The sequence below is a fragment of the Pteronotus mesoamericanus genome, unplaced genomic scaffold, assembly GCF_021234165.1.
Source record: "Pteronotus mesoamericanus isolate MK-2021 breed Mesoamerican mustached bat unplaced genomic scaffold, CSHL_Meso_final scaffold_12, whole genome shotgun sequence".
In the NCBI taxonomy this organism is placed as follows: domain Eukaryota; kingdom Metazoa; phylum Chordata; class Mammalia; order Chiroptera; family Mormoopidae; genus Pteronotus; species Pteronotus mesoamericanus.
Window position 1 is genome coordinate 2,027,421 of NW_026555303.1, and position 17,312 is coordinate 2,044,732.

Sequence of the window (17,312 nt, forward strand, 5' to 3'; positions counted from 1 at the left end):
GTTCCCTTTGTCAAATATGAGATGCCCATATAGACCTGGGCTTTTTTCTGGGCTTTCTATTCTGTTCCACTGGTCTATGGATCTGTTCTTGTGACAGTACCAGATTGTCTTAAGTATGGTGGCTTTGTAGTACAGTTTGATGTCCGGTATTGTGATCCCTCCTACTTTGTGTTTCTTTCTCAAAATTGCTGAGGCTATTCGGGGTCGTTTATGGTTCCATATAAATTTTTGAAATGTTTGTTCTATTTCTGTGAAATATGTCATTGGTATATTAATAAGGATTGCGTTGAATCTATAAATTGCTTTGGGTAGTATGGACATTTTGAGGATATTAATTCTTCCAATCCATGAGCACGGTATATGCTTCCATTTATTTGTGTCTTCCTTAATTTCGTTTTTCAATGTTGTATAGTTTTCTGCATACAGGTCTTTTGTGTCTTTGGTTAAATGTATGCCTAGGTACTTAATCTTTTTTCTTGCTATATCGAATGGTAATTTTTTTCTGATTTCTTCTTCTTCTATTGCATTGCTGGTGTACAAAAACACCTTTGATTTCTGAATGTTGAATTTGTATCCTGCTGTTTTGCCAAATTCACTTATTAGGTTGAGGAGTTTTTTGGTAGAGTCTACAGGGTTCTCTATGTACACTGTCATGTCATCTGCAAACAATGATAGTTGTACTTCCTCCTTTCCTATTTAGATGCCTTTTATCTCTTTCTCTTGTCTGACCGCTGTGGCTAGGACTTCCAATACGATGTTGAAAAGAAGCGGTGAGAGCAGACATCCTTGTCGTGTTCACGATCCTAGTGGGAAAGCTTTCAGTTTTTGCCCGTTGAGTATGATATTGGCTGTAGGTTTTTCATATATGGCCTTTATTACGTTGAGGAATGTGCCATTTATTCCCATTTTGCTGAGTGTTTTGATCATAAATGGGTGCTGTACCTTATCAAATGCTTTTTCTGCATCTATCGAGATGATCATGTGGTTTTTGTCTTTTCTTTTATTTATGTGATGTATCACGTTTACTGATTTGCGTATATTGAACCATACCTGCATCCCTGGGATGAATCCCACTTGATCGTGGTGGATAATCTTTTGAATGTATTGCTGGCTGCAGTTTGCCAATATTTTGTTGAGGATTTTAGCATCTATGTTCATCAGCGAAATTGGCCTGTAGTTTTCTTTCTTTGTAGGGTCTTTATCGGGTTTTGGGATCAGGGTGATGCTGGCCTCATAGAAGGAGTGTGGAAGTCTTCCCTCTTCATGGATTTTTTGGAATAGTCTGAGAAGGACAAGGTTTACTGCTTCCTTAAATATTTTGTAAAATTCTCCTGGGAAACCATCTGGCCCTGAGCTTTTGTGTGCTGGGAGTTTCTTGATGACTGCTTCAATTTCCCTAGCTGTTATCGGTCTGTTCAAGCTTTCTGTTTCTTCTTCCTTCAGTGTTGGAAGATTATACTTTTCTAAAAATTTGTCCATTTCATCAAGATTTTCAAATTTCTTAGCATATATGTTTATAATAGTTTCTATGATCGTTTGTATTTCTGTGGTATCAGTTGTCATTTCTCCTCTTCCATTTCTGATATTATTAATTTGGGTCCTCTCCCTTTTTTTCTTGATGAGTCTGCTTAAAGGCTTGTTAATTTTATTGATCTTTTCAAAGAACCAGCTTCTGCATTGGTTGATCCTCTGAATTGTTCTTTTTGTCTCTATGTCATTCAGTTCTGCTCTAATCTTGACTATTTCCTTCCTTCTACTTGCTCTGGGATTCATTTGTTGTTGTTTCTCCAGTTCTTGAAGTTGTAGTGTTAGGTCTTTTATTTGAAATGTTTCTATCTCTTTTAGGTAAACCTGTATTGCTATGAATTTCCCTCTAAGGACCGACTTTGCTGTGCCCCATAGGTTTGGACAGTTATCTCTTCATTTTCATTTGTTTCCAGAAATTTTTTGATTTCTTCTCTTATCTCATTATTGACCCATTCATTGTTTAATAGTGTACTGTTCAGTCTCCATGAGTTTGCAAGTTTTTGAAGTTTCTCTTTGAGGTTGATTTCGAGACTCAAGACCTTCTGGTCCGAGAAAGAGTACGGTATTATTTCAATTTTCCTGAATTGCTAAGGCTTGCTTTGTGTCCTATCATGTGGTCTATCTTTGAAAAACTGACATGAACATTTGAAAAGAATGTGTATTTTTCTTCTTTGGGATGTAAGGTTCTATATATGTCAGTTAAGTCTCTTTGATTCAGTGTGTCATTCAGCGCCACAATATATTTATTAATGTTTTGTTTGGAAGATCTGTCCATTTTTGAGAGTGGGATGTTGAAATCCCCTACTATCAGTGCATTGCTGTCTATATCTTTTTTGAAGTCGTCCAACAATTTCCTTATAAACTTGGGGGCTCCTATATTGGGAGCATATAAGTTTACAATGTTGATGTCTTCTTGATAGATTCTTCCTTTTAGTATGATAAAGTGCCCCTCTGGGTCTCTCTTTATGGCCTTTGCTTTAAAATATACTTTGTCTGATACAAGTATGGCAACACCAGCCTTTTTGTCATGCCCATTTGCTTGGAATATTATTTTCCATCCCTTTACTTTCAATTTGTGTAGGTCTCTTGCTCTGAGGTGGGTCTCTTGTAGGCAGCATATGTGTGGGTCATGATTTCTTATCCATTCAGGTACCATGTGTCTTTTGATTGGGCCATTTAGTCCATTTACATTGAGACATATTACTGATAGAAACTTACTCATCTTTTCTCTTTGTACTTGTTTTCCTCTCTGTCTCATTCTTTTCCTTCATCTGCTTAAACCAGTCCCTTTAACATATCTTGGAGTGCTGATTTGGTAGAGATGTATTCTTTTAGCCTTCTTTTGTCTGGGAAACTCCGTATTTCTCCTTCTATTTTAATGGAGAGCCTAGCTGGGTAGAGCAGCCTTGGCTATAAGCCCTTGCTTTTCATAGCTTGGAATATTGTTGCCATTCCCCTCTGGCTTCTAGTGTTTCTGTTGAGAAGTCAGCTCCTAGGCGTATCGGGGCCCCCTTGTATGTTACTTTCTCCTTCTCCCTTGCTGCCTTGAGGATTCTCTCATTGTCTTTGACATTTGCCATTTTAATGATGATGTGTCTTGGAGTGGACCTCCTTGAATACCTCTTGAGAGGGGTCCTCTGTGCCTCCTGGATCCATGAGAGCCTTTCTCTCCTCAAAATATGGAAATTTTCCATCATTACTTTTTCGAGGAGGTTCTCTATTCCTTGCTCCTCTTCTTCTCCTTCTGGTATCCCTATTATATGGATATTATTGCGTTTCGGGTTGTCCTGAGTTTCCCTAAATGCCTCTTCATTCTTTTTGAGCTGTTTTTCCATTTCTTGTTCTCTCTTGGAGCTTTTTTCTACCTTGTTCTCCATCTCACTGATTTGATCCCCGGCTTCATCCAGCCTTCTTTGGATTCCTTCTACTGTGTTCTTCAGTTCAGAAATGGTATTCTTCATATCCTCTTGTGTCTTCTTCATAGTTTCTATGTCCTTTTCCAGGCTGATATAGTTTGCGGTAAGATCCTGATAGTTTCTCTGCAGTTTCTCATAGTTCTCTTTAAGCTGGCTGAGCTCATTGAGCTTCCTTAGAACCATTGTTTTGAATTCAGTATCTCATAGTTCCGTTGCCTCTACTTCATTTATCTCTCTCTGTGAGGAGTCCCCTTTTCCACTCATTTGAGGGGAACTTCTTTTTCTTCCCATTTTTGTGAGAGTCTGTTAAGTATTTTTGTCCTTTACTTTTCTTTCTGGGCCTGCCTCTGATGATGTCAGTTGTTGACCCTATAGGGCCTTGGGTTGTTTGTTTGAGCCTTTCAGGAGTCTAATGCCTGTGTCTGACTCCTGCTTGGAGCAGCTCTGTGACCCTTCATTCATGGCTGGGCTATTATTTAGGGTCTCTCTGCGCTCTCACGCGGGCTCGTTGAGTGTGTTCCCAGCGCGGCAGGGTTCCCCACCTGCCTGGGTTCTCATGTGGTTGCCGCAGACCAGGGGGCTTATTCGCGACCTCGCTTACTCATCTGGCCCCCCTGGCACGCGAGCTTAGCGGCACTGGTCAGTTTAGGGTTTTCTATTGTGTATTTTCCCCGCTTTTGGCTCTTTGGGTGCGTTACTTGCCCTCGCCAAATGGGGACTACGGAAATGGGAGGAAATCAGCTCTAGGACTCTCCGGTTAATCCTGCTTCTGGTCTCTCCTCCACGGACTCTGGGCAGCTCTACTTATTTTGTGGGCTGCTCCGCAATCGCGGCGGGCAGGTTAATTTAAGCCTGTTCTTGCCCTTCTGCGCATTCCCTAGCAGATCGTATGGGTGCCAGTGTGTGTGAGGCCTTGACGGCATGTGCAAGCGTTCGCCAGCCCTCGTGGGTCACACACACGCTCTCCAACCGTCGCCGGTCACTCTGCGCAAGTGTGCGCGCCTGCTCTGGGTGTTTTGGGGGTGTCTATGTTTACTTTTCAGGTTTTGGCTCTTTGGGGGTGTGTCCTCTTCCTGCATAATGGAGACTACGGCAAGGAGAAGTAGTCAGGACTCCCCGGTTCCTCCTCCCATTCTTTCCCCATTGCCTTCCTTTCTAGTCTCCCCTCCGGGGCCTCTGGGCGGTACTGTGATCCCTTCGGCCAAGGATCCAACCCCTGTGCGGACTGCGTTTCAATCGCAGGTAGTCTGGTTCATGCGCGCCCTGCTTCTGCCTCTTTGGGGTCGCGCCTTTCCAGCCCACAAAGGAGACTACCGAACAGGGAGGGAGTCGGGACTCCCCAGTTCCTCCTCCCGTTCTTTTCCCAACGCCTCTGTCTCCAGTCTCTCCTCAAGGCTCTTCAAGCCAGTCTGCACTCAGCTCCACAGCTCACACGCATACAAGCTGTGTGTGGAGCGCACAAAAGGCAGGTTAATTGACTCCCTCGTGCCTGAGAGAGATGGTAGCTGCAAAGTGGGAGGTGCGTTATCACCAGGGTTCCGCCGGCCGCCATGTCAGTTCTCTTCACAAAGTTTTCCTCACCAGTCTTTTCCCAGGCACCAGCCCACCCTGCTGCCGCCTCTACCCAGAGATCAAGGAGGGTGGCTGCCACTGCAATTTTTGTGTTCGCCCTTTAAACATCTTTTTGTATCCCCAGCCACCTGTGTCTGGCAGAGAGCGCCCCTAAGCTTTTTGGGGTTGCGTTTTCTCTGTATTTTCTCGGCTTTACCTGCTGTATTTTAGGGGTTCCTGTTTATGATTCAGACCCCATTCTTCTCGGGGGGAGCTAACTGGCCCTTTCAATGTCCCTCTGGTGCCAGTGCCCATGGGCACCCAGCCCACCCTCTCGAGCCTCCACCGCAATTCTCACCCGTTGGGATGTATGAGAGTTGAATCCACTGTCCGCGGCACCAAGGTTCCTCTCCCGCTATCGCTCCACTGTTTTCCAGGTGATTAGTCCATTATTTAGTTGCAATTGCAGTTTGGTTTTGGGAGGAGGTCAGCGTGACTCCCATTCACTCCTCCGCCATCTTTCCGACCCCAGGTATCTCAATTTTATCTTTTCAAAGAAACAGCTTCTGGATTCACTGATCTGTTTAATTGATTTTTTTTTCTTTTTCCCTTTTTTTCTATGTCATTTAATTCAATATGATCTTGATTATTTCTTTCATTCTTCTCATGCTGGGGTTTGTTTATTGGTGTTCCTCTAGCTCTTATAGATATAAGGTTAGTTTGTTTATTTTAGATCTTTCTTTCTTCAGGTAAGCCTGTAATGCTGCGAACTTCCAACTCAAGCCTGCTTTTTCTCTGTCCCATAAGTTTTTGGTTGTTGTATGTTTATTTTCATCTATTTTCTGATACTTTTTGATTTATTCCTTGATTTCATTCTTAACCCATTCAATTTTTTAATAGTGTATTATTCAGTCTCTACATATTTGAGCATTTTTGAGTTCTTTTCTTGAAGTTGGTTTCTATTTCAAGCCATTGTGATTGGAGAAGATGCTGGGTATAATTTTAAATTTCTTGAATTTGTTAAGGTTTGTTTTGTATCCTACTATATGGTCTAACTTTGAAAACGATCCAGGTGCATTTGAAAAGAATATTTATTTTTCTTTTTTACGTGAAATATACTGTGATTACCAATTAAATCCATTTGATCTAGAGTGTCATTTAATGGAACAATATCCTTGTTGATTCTTTTGTCTGGAATATCTGTACATTGTTGAAAGTGGGGTGTTAAAATCCCCTACATTGAATTTATTGCTGTCAATATCTTTCTTAAAATCCTCCAGGATTTTCTTTATATATTTGGGTGCTCCAATATTGGGTGTGTATATGTTTACAACGGTTATGTTCCTTTCTTGTTGGACTACTCCGTTAAGTATCATGTAGTCACTGCCTTCGTCTCTTCTTATGGCCTGTGTTTTGAAGTCTATTTTGTCTGATATAAATATTGTCACCCCAGCTTTTCATTTTTTGTCCATTTGCATGGGATTTTTTCCCATCCCTTCATATTTTAGCCTGTATAAACCTTTTGTTCTGAGGTGGGAGTCTTGTAGATAACATATAGGTGGGTCATGTTTCTTACCCATTTAGCTACTCTAAATCTTTTGATTAGGGCATTTAATCTATTTACATTTAAGGTTATTTTTGATAGGTACTTATTTATTGCCATTTTTCTTTTTGTACCTATATTCCTCTCTGTATCTTTTGTTCTTAAATCAGTTAATTTATCATATTTAAAACAGCGATGAGATGTCATGAAGTAGGTGGCAATACCTGAACTGCCTGCATGTTCTATGGCCTGATGGACTCTTCCATCCGTGTCAAGGGAATTGCTAATCTTCTCGCCTTTAATACAAAATCATTATCTTAAATTCTATTTCCCCTGTTCTTTAAATAATCATATTAAAGTTACTTAATGTCCTAGATAGTATGGCTAAGTGCATTCAGCACCAGCCTACAAACTAAAGGGTCACCGGTTCAATTCCTTGTGTAGGGCATACACCTGGGTTGTGGGCCAGGTCCCCATTAGAGGGTCATGTGAGATGCAACCACACATTGATGTTTCTCTCCTCTTTCTCCTTCCCACCTCCTCTCTAAAAATAAAAAAAAAACTTTTAAAAATAAAATAAAAAATAAAATGTTAATTTTTTGTTATTTTGTGTATAGTACCCCTTGAAAGATACATTGTAAATGACCATTGAAATAAGTGTTAAGATATGAATAAACAAAAGATTATACACCATTATCATGTAAGTCATATATCAAAGATTAACCTCATGAAAATATAATCCACTTGCATGAATGTAACAACACCCTTATTTCTGTGCTAGCCTTGTGGTACAGGTACCTGGGGTCTACATCATCCAGAAGATGGTGCAGTAATATAAATATTATATATTATTTTTCTATTTTATTAATATGTTGTATAGTATTTGATATTATCACTTTCTTGTTTCTTATGTGAATATAGTTTTCCTAAACCTATAGAAGAAGACATGGTTCACAATGGATTCTCCAACATTGCATTATCACTTTTTTTGTTGTTTTGGGGAAGTGCTAAAAACATGGTTGCTTCTCTTCAAACACTGAATGCCTTTATTACTCTCTTCCATTTTATTTGGACTTTCTCTTTTCTTTGTCTTTGATATGCTTTTCTGGCTGAATTTTAGTTTCATTTCCAGCAGTTTCTCCTCAGTACAGAGCCCTCCATGCAAGGGAGATACGGCAGACCTGTTTATTTAATTAATTTATTTATTTTTTTGACTATATAGTTGACACTATTACAGATTCCCCCCTGTTTCTTCCATTGACAACCTCTACCCAAACCCCACCCTCCGCTCCCTTTGGCCCTCACCATACCATTGTAAGTGTCCATGGGTTATGCATATATGTTCTTTGACTAATATCTTCACTTTTTTTCATTTGTGCTCCCTCCAAACTCCCTTTGGGTAGCTGTCAGTGTGTTCCATGTATCCATGCCATTTTTTCTATTTTATTCATCAGTTTATTTTCTATTTTTTATATATTTTTTTCATTTTCACCAACTACTATATTGATTTGGATGTTTCGAGGATGCCAACTTTCTCCCGCTATTGGCTTCTAGCAGGTGGAGGCCAGGGGAGCTGCTAAACACCTTCCAATGCATTAGATGGCCTGACAGCAAAGAATCATTTGGCCAATATGTCCATAGTACCAAGAAACTTTGCAAACCACTTTTGACATATTTGATCAGTCACAGCACCTGCTCCATGCACAGCACAATTTTTTTTTTTTGCATTTCAGTTGCGTTTTTACCATTCTTGAAATGATAAAGCATAATACACCAAAAATGTTGCTTATTTTCTTCCATCTTCAATATTAAAATGGCTGCACAAAAATTAACCAGTTTTGATTCTTTTGTTTTTTTTTTATTTTTTTTTATTTTTTCAAATAAATTTGTCTCTGCCTACCTCCCACCACTTTCCCTTGCCCCCTCCCTCCTTCCCTCCCTCAGCTCTTTCCCTTTGGTTTTGTCCATGAGTCCTTGCTATATGTTCCTTCACTTTCCCCGTCCCTTCTTTTCCCCACCCCCTCTCCCTCCTTCCCTCTTGTCTCTGCTGATTTCTTTTCCTTTCAGTGTTGCTGGTCTTATTTTCCTTGCATCTTTGTATTGTTGGTTAGGTTCCACTTATAGGTGAGATCATATGGTATTTGTTTTTCGCTCCCTGGCTTATTTCGCTTAGCATAATGCTCTCCAGTTCCATCCATGCTGTCGTGAAGTTTAGTAGTTCTTTTTTTTTCTGCTGCATAGTATTCCATTGTGTATATGTACCATGATGTTTTGATCCAATCATCTACTGATGGGCATTTAGGTTGCTTCCAACACTTGGCTACTGTAAATTGTGTGGCTATGAACATTGGGGTGCATCAGTTCTTTTGTATTGGTGTTTTGGTATTCTTAGGGTGTAGTCCCAGCAGGGGAATCACTGGATCAAAAGGCAGTTCCATTTTCAGCTTTTTGAGGAAATTCTACACTGCCTTCCACAGTGGCTGCACCAGTCTGCATTCCCACCAACAGTGTACTAGGGTTCCCTTTTCTCCACAGCCTCGCCAGCACCTGTTTTTTGTTGATCTGTTTATGAAGGTCATTCTGACTGGTGTGAGGTGGTACCTCATGTTGGTTTTAATCTGAATTTCTCTGATGGCTTGCGATGCTGAGCATCCATTCAAATATCTCTGGGCCCTCTGTATCTCCTCCTAGGAAAAACATCTGCCCAGGTCCTTTATTCATTAGACTGAGTGTACATAGGGTTAGATTGCTTTAGCTCCTCAGAAATTACCATAGGATTCTTGCACATAACCATTATTAGAATAGGAAAAATTCCTGGCAATTTAAACTTCTAATTTTAAAATGGCCCACTGAAATACTCAGTTAATGCTTACTGGTTGTGCTTGAATTTTCCTATTCTCAAGTTTGTTGGAAGACATCATGTTTCTTTCTTCTACTTCCCACATGTTACTGATAATAAGTTTTCAAGTTAATTGGTGGTTTTGTTATTAACAACCTGTACTTCAGAGTTAAAGGGGAAACATTTTCACACATTTAATTTGTAATATCAATAATGGATATTTAATATTGGTATTTGTTTTTGTTTGTTTTTATGTTAGGATTAAAGAAAATCTAAAAAAACTATGTTTCCACTCCAGTGACCATCATTTAAGAATTACTTTCTTTTGGATAAGTTTTCATAAAGTTTTTCTAAAAAATAATTATGTTATAAATTGCAAATAAAGTATACAAAAATTAAGAAATAAATATTTTGAGGTCACATCCTTTGACTATAGTGCAATAAAACCAGAAAGTAATACTAAAAGTTTAAGTAAACATTTGACCAAACCCTGAATATACAAGTTGAAATAGCATTATTTTGATATTTTATTCATTTATTTTTAGACAGAGGGGAAGTAAGGGAGAAAAAGAGGAACAGAAGCATCAATGTGTGGCTGACTCTCAAACACACCCCCTACTGGGGGATTGGCCTGCAACACAGGCATGTGCCCTGACTGGGAATTGAACCAGTGAACATTTGGGTTGCAGGCTGGCACTCAGTCTGCTGAGCCACAGGAGCCAGGGCTGAAATAGTATTCCTTTAAAGAACTATGAAAAAATAAAAACTAGTGAAGCCTTCATTATTTAAATTAAAAAAAAAAACAAAACAGAAAATCAAGGAGACTGCAAGATGGAAGATCAGTGAGTGGAAGTAACACTGACTTCCTCCCAGGATCAATTTGTATTTACAACAAAATTGTAGAGAAACCGCCTGGAAAACAACTGAACAATAACAAGAGAAGAGCCTTAAAATGTTGGACACAGAGAGGAATGGGCTTTAGCAAAACCTAACATAAGGAACGCAGTAGGGACTCGAGTAGGTGGACTAGGTGGCCACGGGTAATAGCACAAGAGCAATACTGTAACAGCCAATTAAATCCCCCTGAGAAGAGCAGGGTCTAAACCATAAGTGGGAATCTCCAGCCTATAGCACCAAAACCCAAAAAGCATGCAGATAACAGACAGCTGTGAAAAGCGACACAGTGCCCTCTGCCAAAACAGGTGGCTGGAGGTATAAAGATCCATTTAAATGGCCAACACATCAATTTTTATTTGCAGCTACCAACCCTGGTCTCTGGTAGAGGAGGGGGCAGAGTGGGCTGGAGCCATCTGAGAACAGACTGGAGAAGGAGGCTTTGAGGAAAGAACTGAAAAAGCAGACCGTGGTGTCCCAGTGCTGACTCACCCTCCCATTCCACAGCTGCCATCTTGCTCAGGAAGAATATTCTCCTGAGCGGCAGCAGCATGAAAAGACAGAGTAGCTCAGCCATCAGGAGGCTCTGCCCCAGCCGTGTGTTATGCAGGCCTGAGTGATGAGTACAGAGCAGCAGTCACAAGTAGTAGATCCCTGGCTAAAAGTAATGCATAGTGGTATAGAAACACTTGAGGACAGACTGGAGAAGGTGTCATTGAGGAGCGAACCGAAGGAGTAGCTGGGGGTCCCAGTGCTGACTCCTCCCTGATATGACAGCAATCACCTTGCTCACAAAGACCACTCCTCTGAGTGACATCCATGAGAACTGACACACTTGCCACACCCCAAACAGGCTCAGCCCATGTCTTGGTGGTAGGCAGGCCCAAATTCTGAGTACACTGCAGCAATCATAGATAGTAGATCCTGGGCTAAAGGGGAAGCAGAGTGATTGCTGAGGGCAGAGTACTAGATTAACTGAAAGAGAGAGCCACCGACGGTAGATTCCTGGAAGTCTCAGACTGCCTAAGGTCAGAGAGAGTCAAAATCTGACACATCTGACATCATGGTAGGTGGATCCAGAAAGAAAAAATAAAGCAGTGGTAAATACTAGAGGCTACTGACATTAACCATGCTGAACTTTTCAATGATTTGTGATATCTTATTTACTACATAGGTTCTTAAAGTTCAGTTCAGTCCATCAAGTTTGTGAATAAGAAGTCATTAGACTTTATACTAATACTTTATTTGTCTTCTTTCTTATAATAGTCTTAATCTCTTTACAACATTATTAATACCAGTTCATTTGCTCTTGAGAATGAAATTTAAGCTGGGAGTTATTTTTGCAGATGTGGGTTTTTCCCTGGGATCTCTGGTTCTGTTCTGGCAGCACAAAAACATATAATACATAGTGCTCAGACTAATCCTCTGCTAACCAGATGGAAGGATGGGCCAAAAAAAAAAAGATCCAACAACAATCAAAACCAAATTTCTTCCGAAGTGCCAACATAAAAGACATAAAAGGCATCTGAAAACCATCAAGTTCAGGAGATCAAGGAGACAGCACCATTGAATCTCACATGTCTCCTACCATAGAAGTTCATAGCACAATGTTAGGAGGTCAAAACTGATCAATTAAAGAAACAGAAGCAAAAATGAAGAGTCTCAGAAATAATGGAAAGACAAAGAAACAATCCCCAATCAAAACAAATGGAGGAAACCAGAAGGAGTTCCAAATGAAATAGAGACAGGTAAACTATCAGATATTGAATTCAAAGCAAAGGTTATAACAAAGCTGAAGGAGGTCAGTGAACTCAGGGAGAATTACAAAAAAGTACAAGGAGACTATGAAAAAAGCACTGCAAAGAGTATCAGCATCAAAAGGCACATAGAAACTATCAGCAAGAGGGAAGAAGAAACGGAGAATGCAATTTCCAAATGAAAGAACACAGAAGAAGGAATCAAAAGTAGGCTAGAATGAGCAGAGGAACTAATCTGCAAACTGAAAGACAGGATACAAAATAAATCCCAGAAAGAGCAATAAATGAAAAAAGACTCAAAAAGAAGAAAGAGGTGTTAAGGGAAGTGCACAACAACCTAAAATGTAATAATATCAGTATAATAAGTATACCAAAAGGAAGAGAAGAGCAAGGGATAGAGAACCTGTTTGAAAAAGTAATGATGGAAAACTTCCTTAATTTGAGGAGAAAAAAAGTCACTCGAGCCCAGAAAACACAGAGGGTCCCATTCAAGAGAACCCAAAAATGCACACTTCAAGACAAATTAGAATTAAAATGACAAATATCAAAGACAAAGAGAGAATTTTAAAGGCAGAAAGAGGGAACAGGAAGTAACATACAAGGGAACCCAATAAGGCCAGCAGCTGACTTTTCAACAGAAACACTACAAGCCAGAAGGGAATGGCCAGAAATATTCCAAGTAATGAAAAACAAAGTCCTGCATCCAAGACTACTCAACCCAGCAAGAATCTCAATTAAAACAGAATGCAAAATAAGGAGTCTGCCATATAAAAGAACACAAGAATACACTTCCACCAAACCAGCATTGCAAGATATGCTAATGGAACTGTTATAAGAAAATGAAGGAAAAGAGTGAGAGACAACAGAGGACAGGTATAAAAGGGAAAAATGAATATGCACCTATCAGTAATAACTTTAAGTGTATGTGGGTTAAATGCTCCAATAAAATACATAGAGTAGCTGAATGGATAAGAAAACATGACCCACACATATGCTGCTACAAGAGACACACCTTAGAACAAAACAGCTACACAGATAGAAAGTAAAGTGATGGAAAAAATATTCCAAGATAATGAACAAGGAAAAAAAAAGGCTGGGTAGTAATACTTACATCAGACTAAATAGATTTCAAAACTAAAGCCATAAAAAGAGACCCAGAAGGGCACTTCATTATATTTAAAGGAAGAATCCATCTGGAACACATAAACATTGTAAACATATATGCATCCAATTTAGGAGTACCAAATACATAAGGAAGGCTTGGAGGACTTCAAGAAAGATACAAAAAGAAAAAAAAAAACCTGATCATGGGGGATTTTATCACCCCAGTGTCAACAGTGGATACATCTTCCAAAGTATCTAAAAGGATAGTGTGGAACTGAATGATGCATTAGGTCATATAGACTTAACTGATATATGCAGAACCTTCCATCCCAAAAAGACAAAATATTTGTTTCAAATTCACATTTGAGTTTTTTCAGAGACAGAACACATTATATGACACAAAACAAACCTCAACGAATTCAAGAAATTTGAAATCATAAAAAGCATTTTATGGATCACAAGGACTTGAAATTAGAAACCAACCTTGAAGAAAAAACTCAAAAACTTTCAAACTCTTGGAGTCTGAATAGCATACTATTAAACAATGAATGGGTCAATAATTAGATAAGAGAAGAAATCAAAAGTTTTTTGAAACAAATGAAAATGAACACACAACAGTCCAAAATCTATGGGACACATGAAATGCAGTCCTGAGAGGGAATTTCATAGCAATGCAGTCCTACCTCAAAAATATGGAAATATTCCAAATAAACAACATAAGACTATATGTACAAGAACTGGAGAAAAAACAACAAAGCCAAGAATGAGTAGAAGGAAGGAAATAATCAAGATTAGAGCAGATTTCAATGACATAGAGACTAAAATAATAATTCAAAGGATCAATAAAATCCAGGAGTTCATACTTTGAGAAGATAAACAAAATTAACAAGCCCGTAAGAAAAGTCATCAAATGAAAAAGGGTGAGGACTCAAATAAATAATATCAGAAATGAAATAGGGAAAATGACATTTGATACCACAGAAATACAAAGGATTGTAAGAAATTACTATGAACAATTATATGCCAAGAGATTTGAAAACCTGGGTGAAGTCAACACATTTCTAGAAAAAAATATGACCTTCCAACACTGAATGAAGAAGAAAAGGAAAGCCTGAAGAGAACAGCTGGTGAAATCAAAGCAGTAATCAAAAAACTCCCAGCACACAAAATACCTAACAAGTTGGTTTCACAGGAGAATTTTGAAAAACATTAAGGAAGATTTAACCATGGTCCTTCTCTGACTATTCCAAAAAATCCAAGAAGAGGGAAAACTCCCAAACTCTTTTTTTGAAGCCAGCATCATCCAAATTTCAAAGCCAGATAAAGACACAACAAACAAAACTACAGGCCAATATCACTGACAAACATAGATGAAAAAATCTTCAACAACACGTTGGCAAACCACATCCAGCAATAGATTAAAAAGATCCTCCTTCTAGATCAAGTGGGATTCATCCCAGAGATGCAAGTATGATTCATATTCGCAAATCATAACAGGTAATACATTGCATAAACAACAGGAAAAACATAAATCACATGCACATATGAATAGATGTGGAAAAAGCATTTGATAAGGTACAGTATACATTGATGATAAAACCACTCAGAAAACTGGGACTAAAGGGGGCATTCTTCATTAAAATAAAGGTAATATATGAAAAACGCACAACCAACATCTATTCAATGGGCTAAAAGTTAAAGCTCTCCCACTAAGTTCAGGAACAAGACAAGAATATCTGTTTTCACTACTTCTAATATAAATATCTATGTACCATACTAAACAGGCCAAAAATTACATAATTGAAGGTACAAATGAAAAATTCATGAAGAATATTTTAAAGTTTTAATACTCTATTTTTAAATTTAATTACTATTGTATTTTTTCATTACCATTTGTTCCCCTCTTTTTAATAATAATTAAAACAACTAGGTAGATCAACAAGGAAGTGAGATATTTGAATGACTCTATAACCAACTAGACCTATTTACAGTCCACATAACAACAACAGAAGGCACGCAGGTGTTATTATCAAGTGTACATAGAATAGTCTCCATGACTGACTAAATGTTAGGCTATAAAGCAAATTTCAATAGATTTAAAAGAAGGGAGATCATAAAAATTATGTTTTTTAACCACAAATAAATAAAATTAGAAATGGATAACAAAGAAATTCAGTAAATTCACCAATGTGTGAAATTTAAGAACACAATCTTAAGTAACTCATGAGACAAAGATCAAATCACAAAGTAAACTACAAAATATTTTCAAATAAATAAAACAGGATCACTGTGTACAAAAAGTGTATTGGATGCAGCAAAGGGCACTGCTAAGAGGAATATTTGTATTTGTAAATACACATATTTAAAAACAACAGATATCTAAAATTAATAGCAATATTCTAATTTATGATATTAAAAGAGAAAAGTATACACACATCAAGCAGATGTAAGAAAATGATAAAAGTTACAATAGAAATAAAATATAGACAGAATAGAAAAAATATATAAAACAAAAGTTGATTTTTCAAAAGGCTAGCAAACAACAAAACAGTAAAAACTATGAAAAAATTATAACAATATATTATATAACCTAGATAAAATAAACAAATTCCTAGAAACACACAAATTACCATAACTAAATTAAGAGATAAAAGAAAATCTGAGTAGACCTATAACAATTAGAGATATTAGATTAGCAATTTAAAACTTACAACAAAAAAAAGTGTAGAAATAGATGGTTTTACTGAGAATATCATCAATTGTTAATAAAAATCAAAGTCTTCTTCAAACCATTTCAAAAATTGCCAAATGTGACAAAGACATCAAAAGAAAATTATAGGCCAATATCTTTAATGTATATATATATACAAGAATCTTCAACAAGTTACAAGAAAATATAATTCATCAACATGGAAAAATGATTACACAGCAGGACGAAGAAAGATTTTTCTTCTGAATGAAAAGTTGATACCACATTTGAAAATAAACAAATGTAATGCATTATACCATATTAAGAGAATAAAGGACAAACCCCACTTATGTCAATCGATGAAGAAAAGGCATTTAACAAAATACAACAAACTTTTATGATTAAAAAGAATTGAACAAACTAGGAGACTATGAACAGAAGGGAACTTCCTTAAATTGATAAAGGACATCTCAAAAAGCCCAGAGTTAACATCATTCTCAGTTGTGAAAGACTGAATGCCTTCTCCATAAGTTCAAGAAAAAAGGATATTCACTTTTGGTACATAATTTCAACATTGTACTTGCAGATCTATCTAGGTAGAACAATTAGGTAAGAAAAATAAATCAAGTTTATCTTTAGATAGATAACATGTAAAAACATGAACGTGTTTCAGCAGCACATACACTAAAATTGGAATGACAGAGAGAAGATTAGCAGGGCCGTTGTGCAAGGATGATATGCAAATTCATGAAGCATTCCATATTTTTACTTCTCAACAGAAACACTACAAGCCTGAATGGAATGGCAAGAATGATTCCACATCATGGAAAGCAAAGACCTACAACCAAGGCTGCTCTACACAGCAAGGCTTTCAATTAAAAATGGAACATGAAATAAGGAGTTTCCCAGACAAAAGAAGGCTAAAAGAATACACCTCCACCAAACCAGCACTCCAAGATATGCTAACAGGACAGGTTTAAGAGGATGAAGAAAAAGAGTTATAAAGAAAAGAACAAAGGTACAAAGGGGAAAAATTAATAAATACCTGTCCATAATAAATTTAAATGAAAATAAACTAAATGCATCAATCAATAGGCACATGATAGGTGAATGGGTTAGAAAACATGACCCACACTTATGCTGTCTACAAAAGACCCACCTCAGAACAAAGGACCTACACAGACTGATAGTAAAAGGATGGGAAAAAAAATATTCCAAGCAAATGGACAGGGAAAAAAAGCAGTGGTAGCAATACTTATATCAGACAAAATAGATTTCAAAGCAAAGTCCATAAAAAGAGATCCAGAAGGACACTGCTAATACTCAAAGGAAGAATATATCAAGACATAAACATAGTAAACATATATTCACCCAACAGAGGAGTACCCAAAAGTATAAGGAAAATCATAGAGGACTTCAAGAAAGACATAGACAGCAATACACTGATTGTAGGGGGTTTTATCATCCCTATGTAAAAATTGTATATGTTTTC

The 17,312-nt window shown here is 37.8% G+C and overlaps 2 non-coding genes across 2 annotated transcripts; one reads left to right on the forward strand and one right to left on the reverse strand.

Annotated features, from left to right (window-relative positions):
- Window positions 1–6,721: 6,721 nt before the first annotated feature.
- Window positions 6,722–6,847, reverse strand: LOC129082236 (U6atac minor spliceosomal RNA). Its single transcript, XR_008530393.1, has one exon. It is a non-coding gene; the product is annotated as a U6atac minor spliceosomal RNA (small nuclear RNA).
- Window positions 6,848–16,484: 9,637 nt separating this feature from the next.
- Window positions 16,485–16,587, forward strand: LOC129082234 (U6 spliceosomal RNA). Its single transcript, XR_008530391.1, has one exon. It is a non-coding gene; the product is annotated as a U6 spliceosomal RNA (small nuclear RNA).
- Window positions 16,588–17,312: the final 725 nt, after the last annotated feature.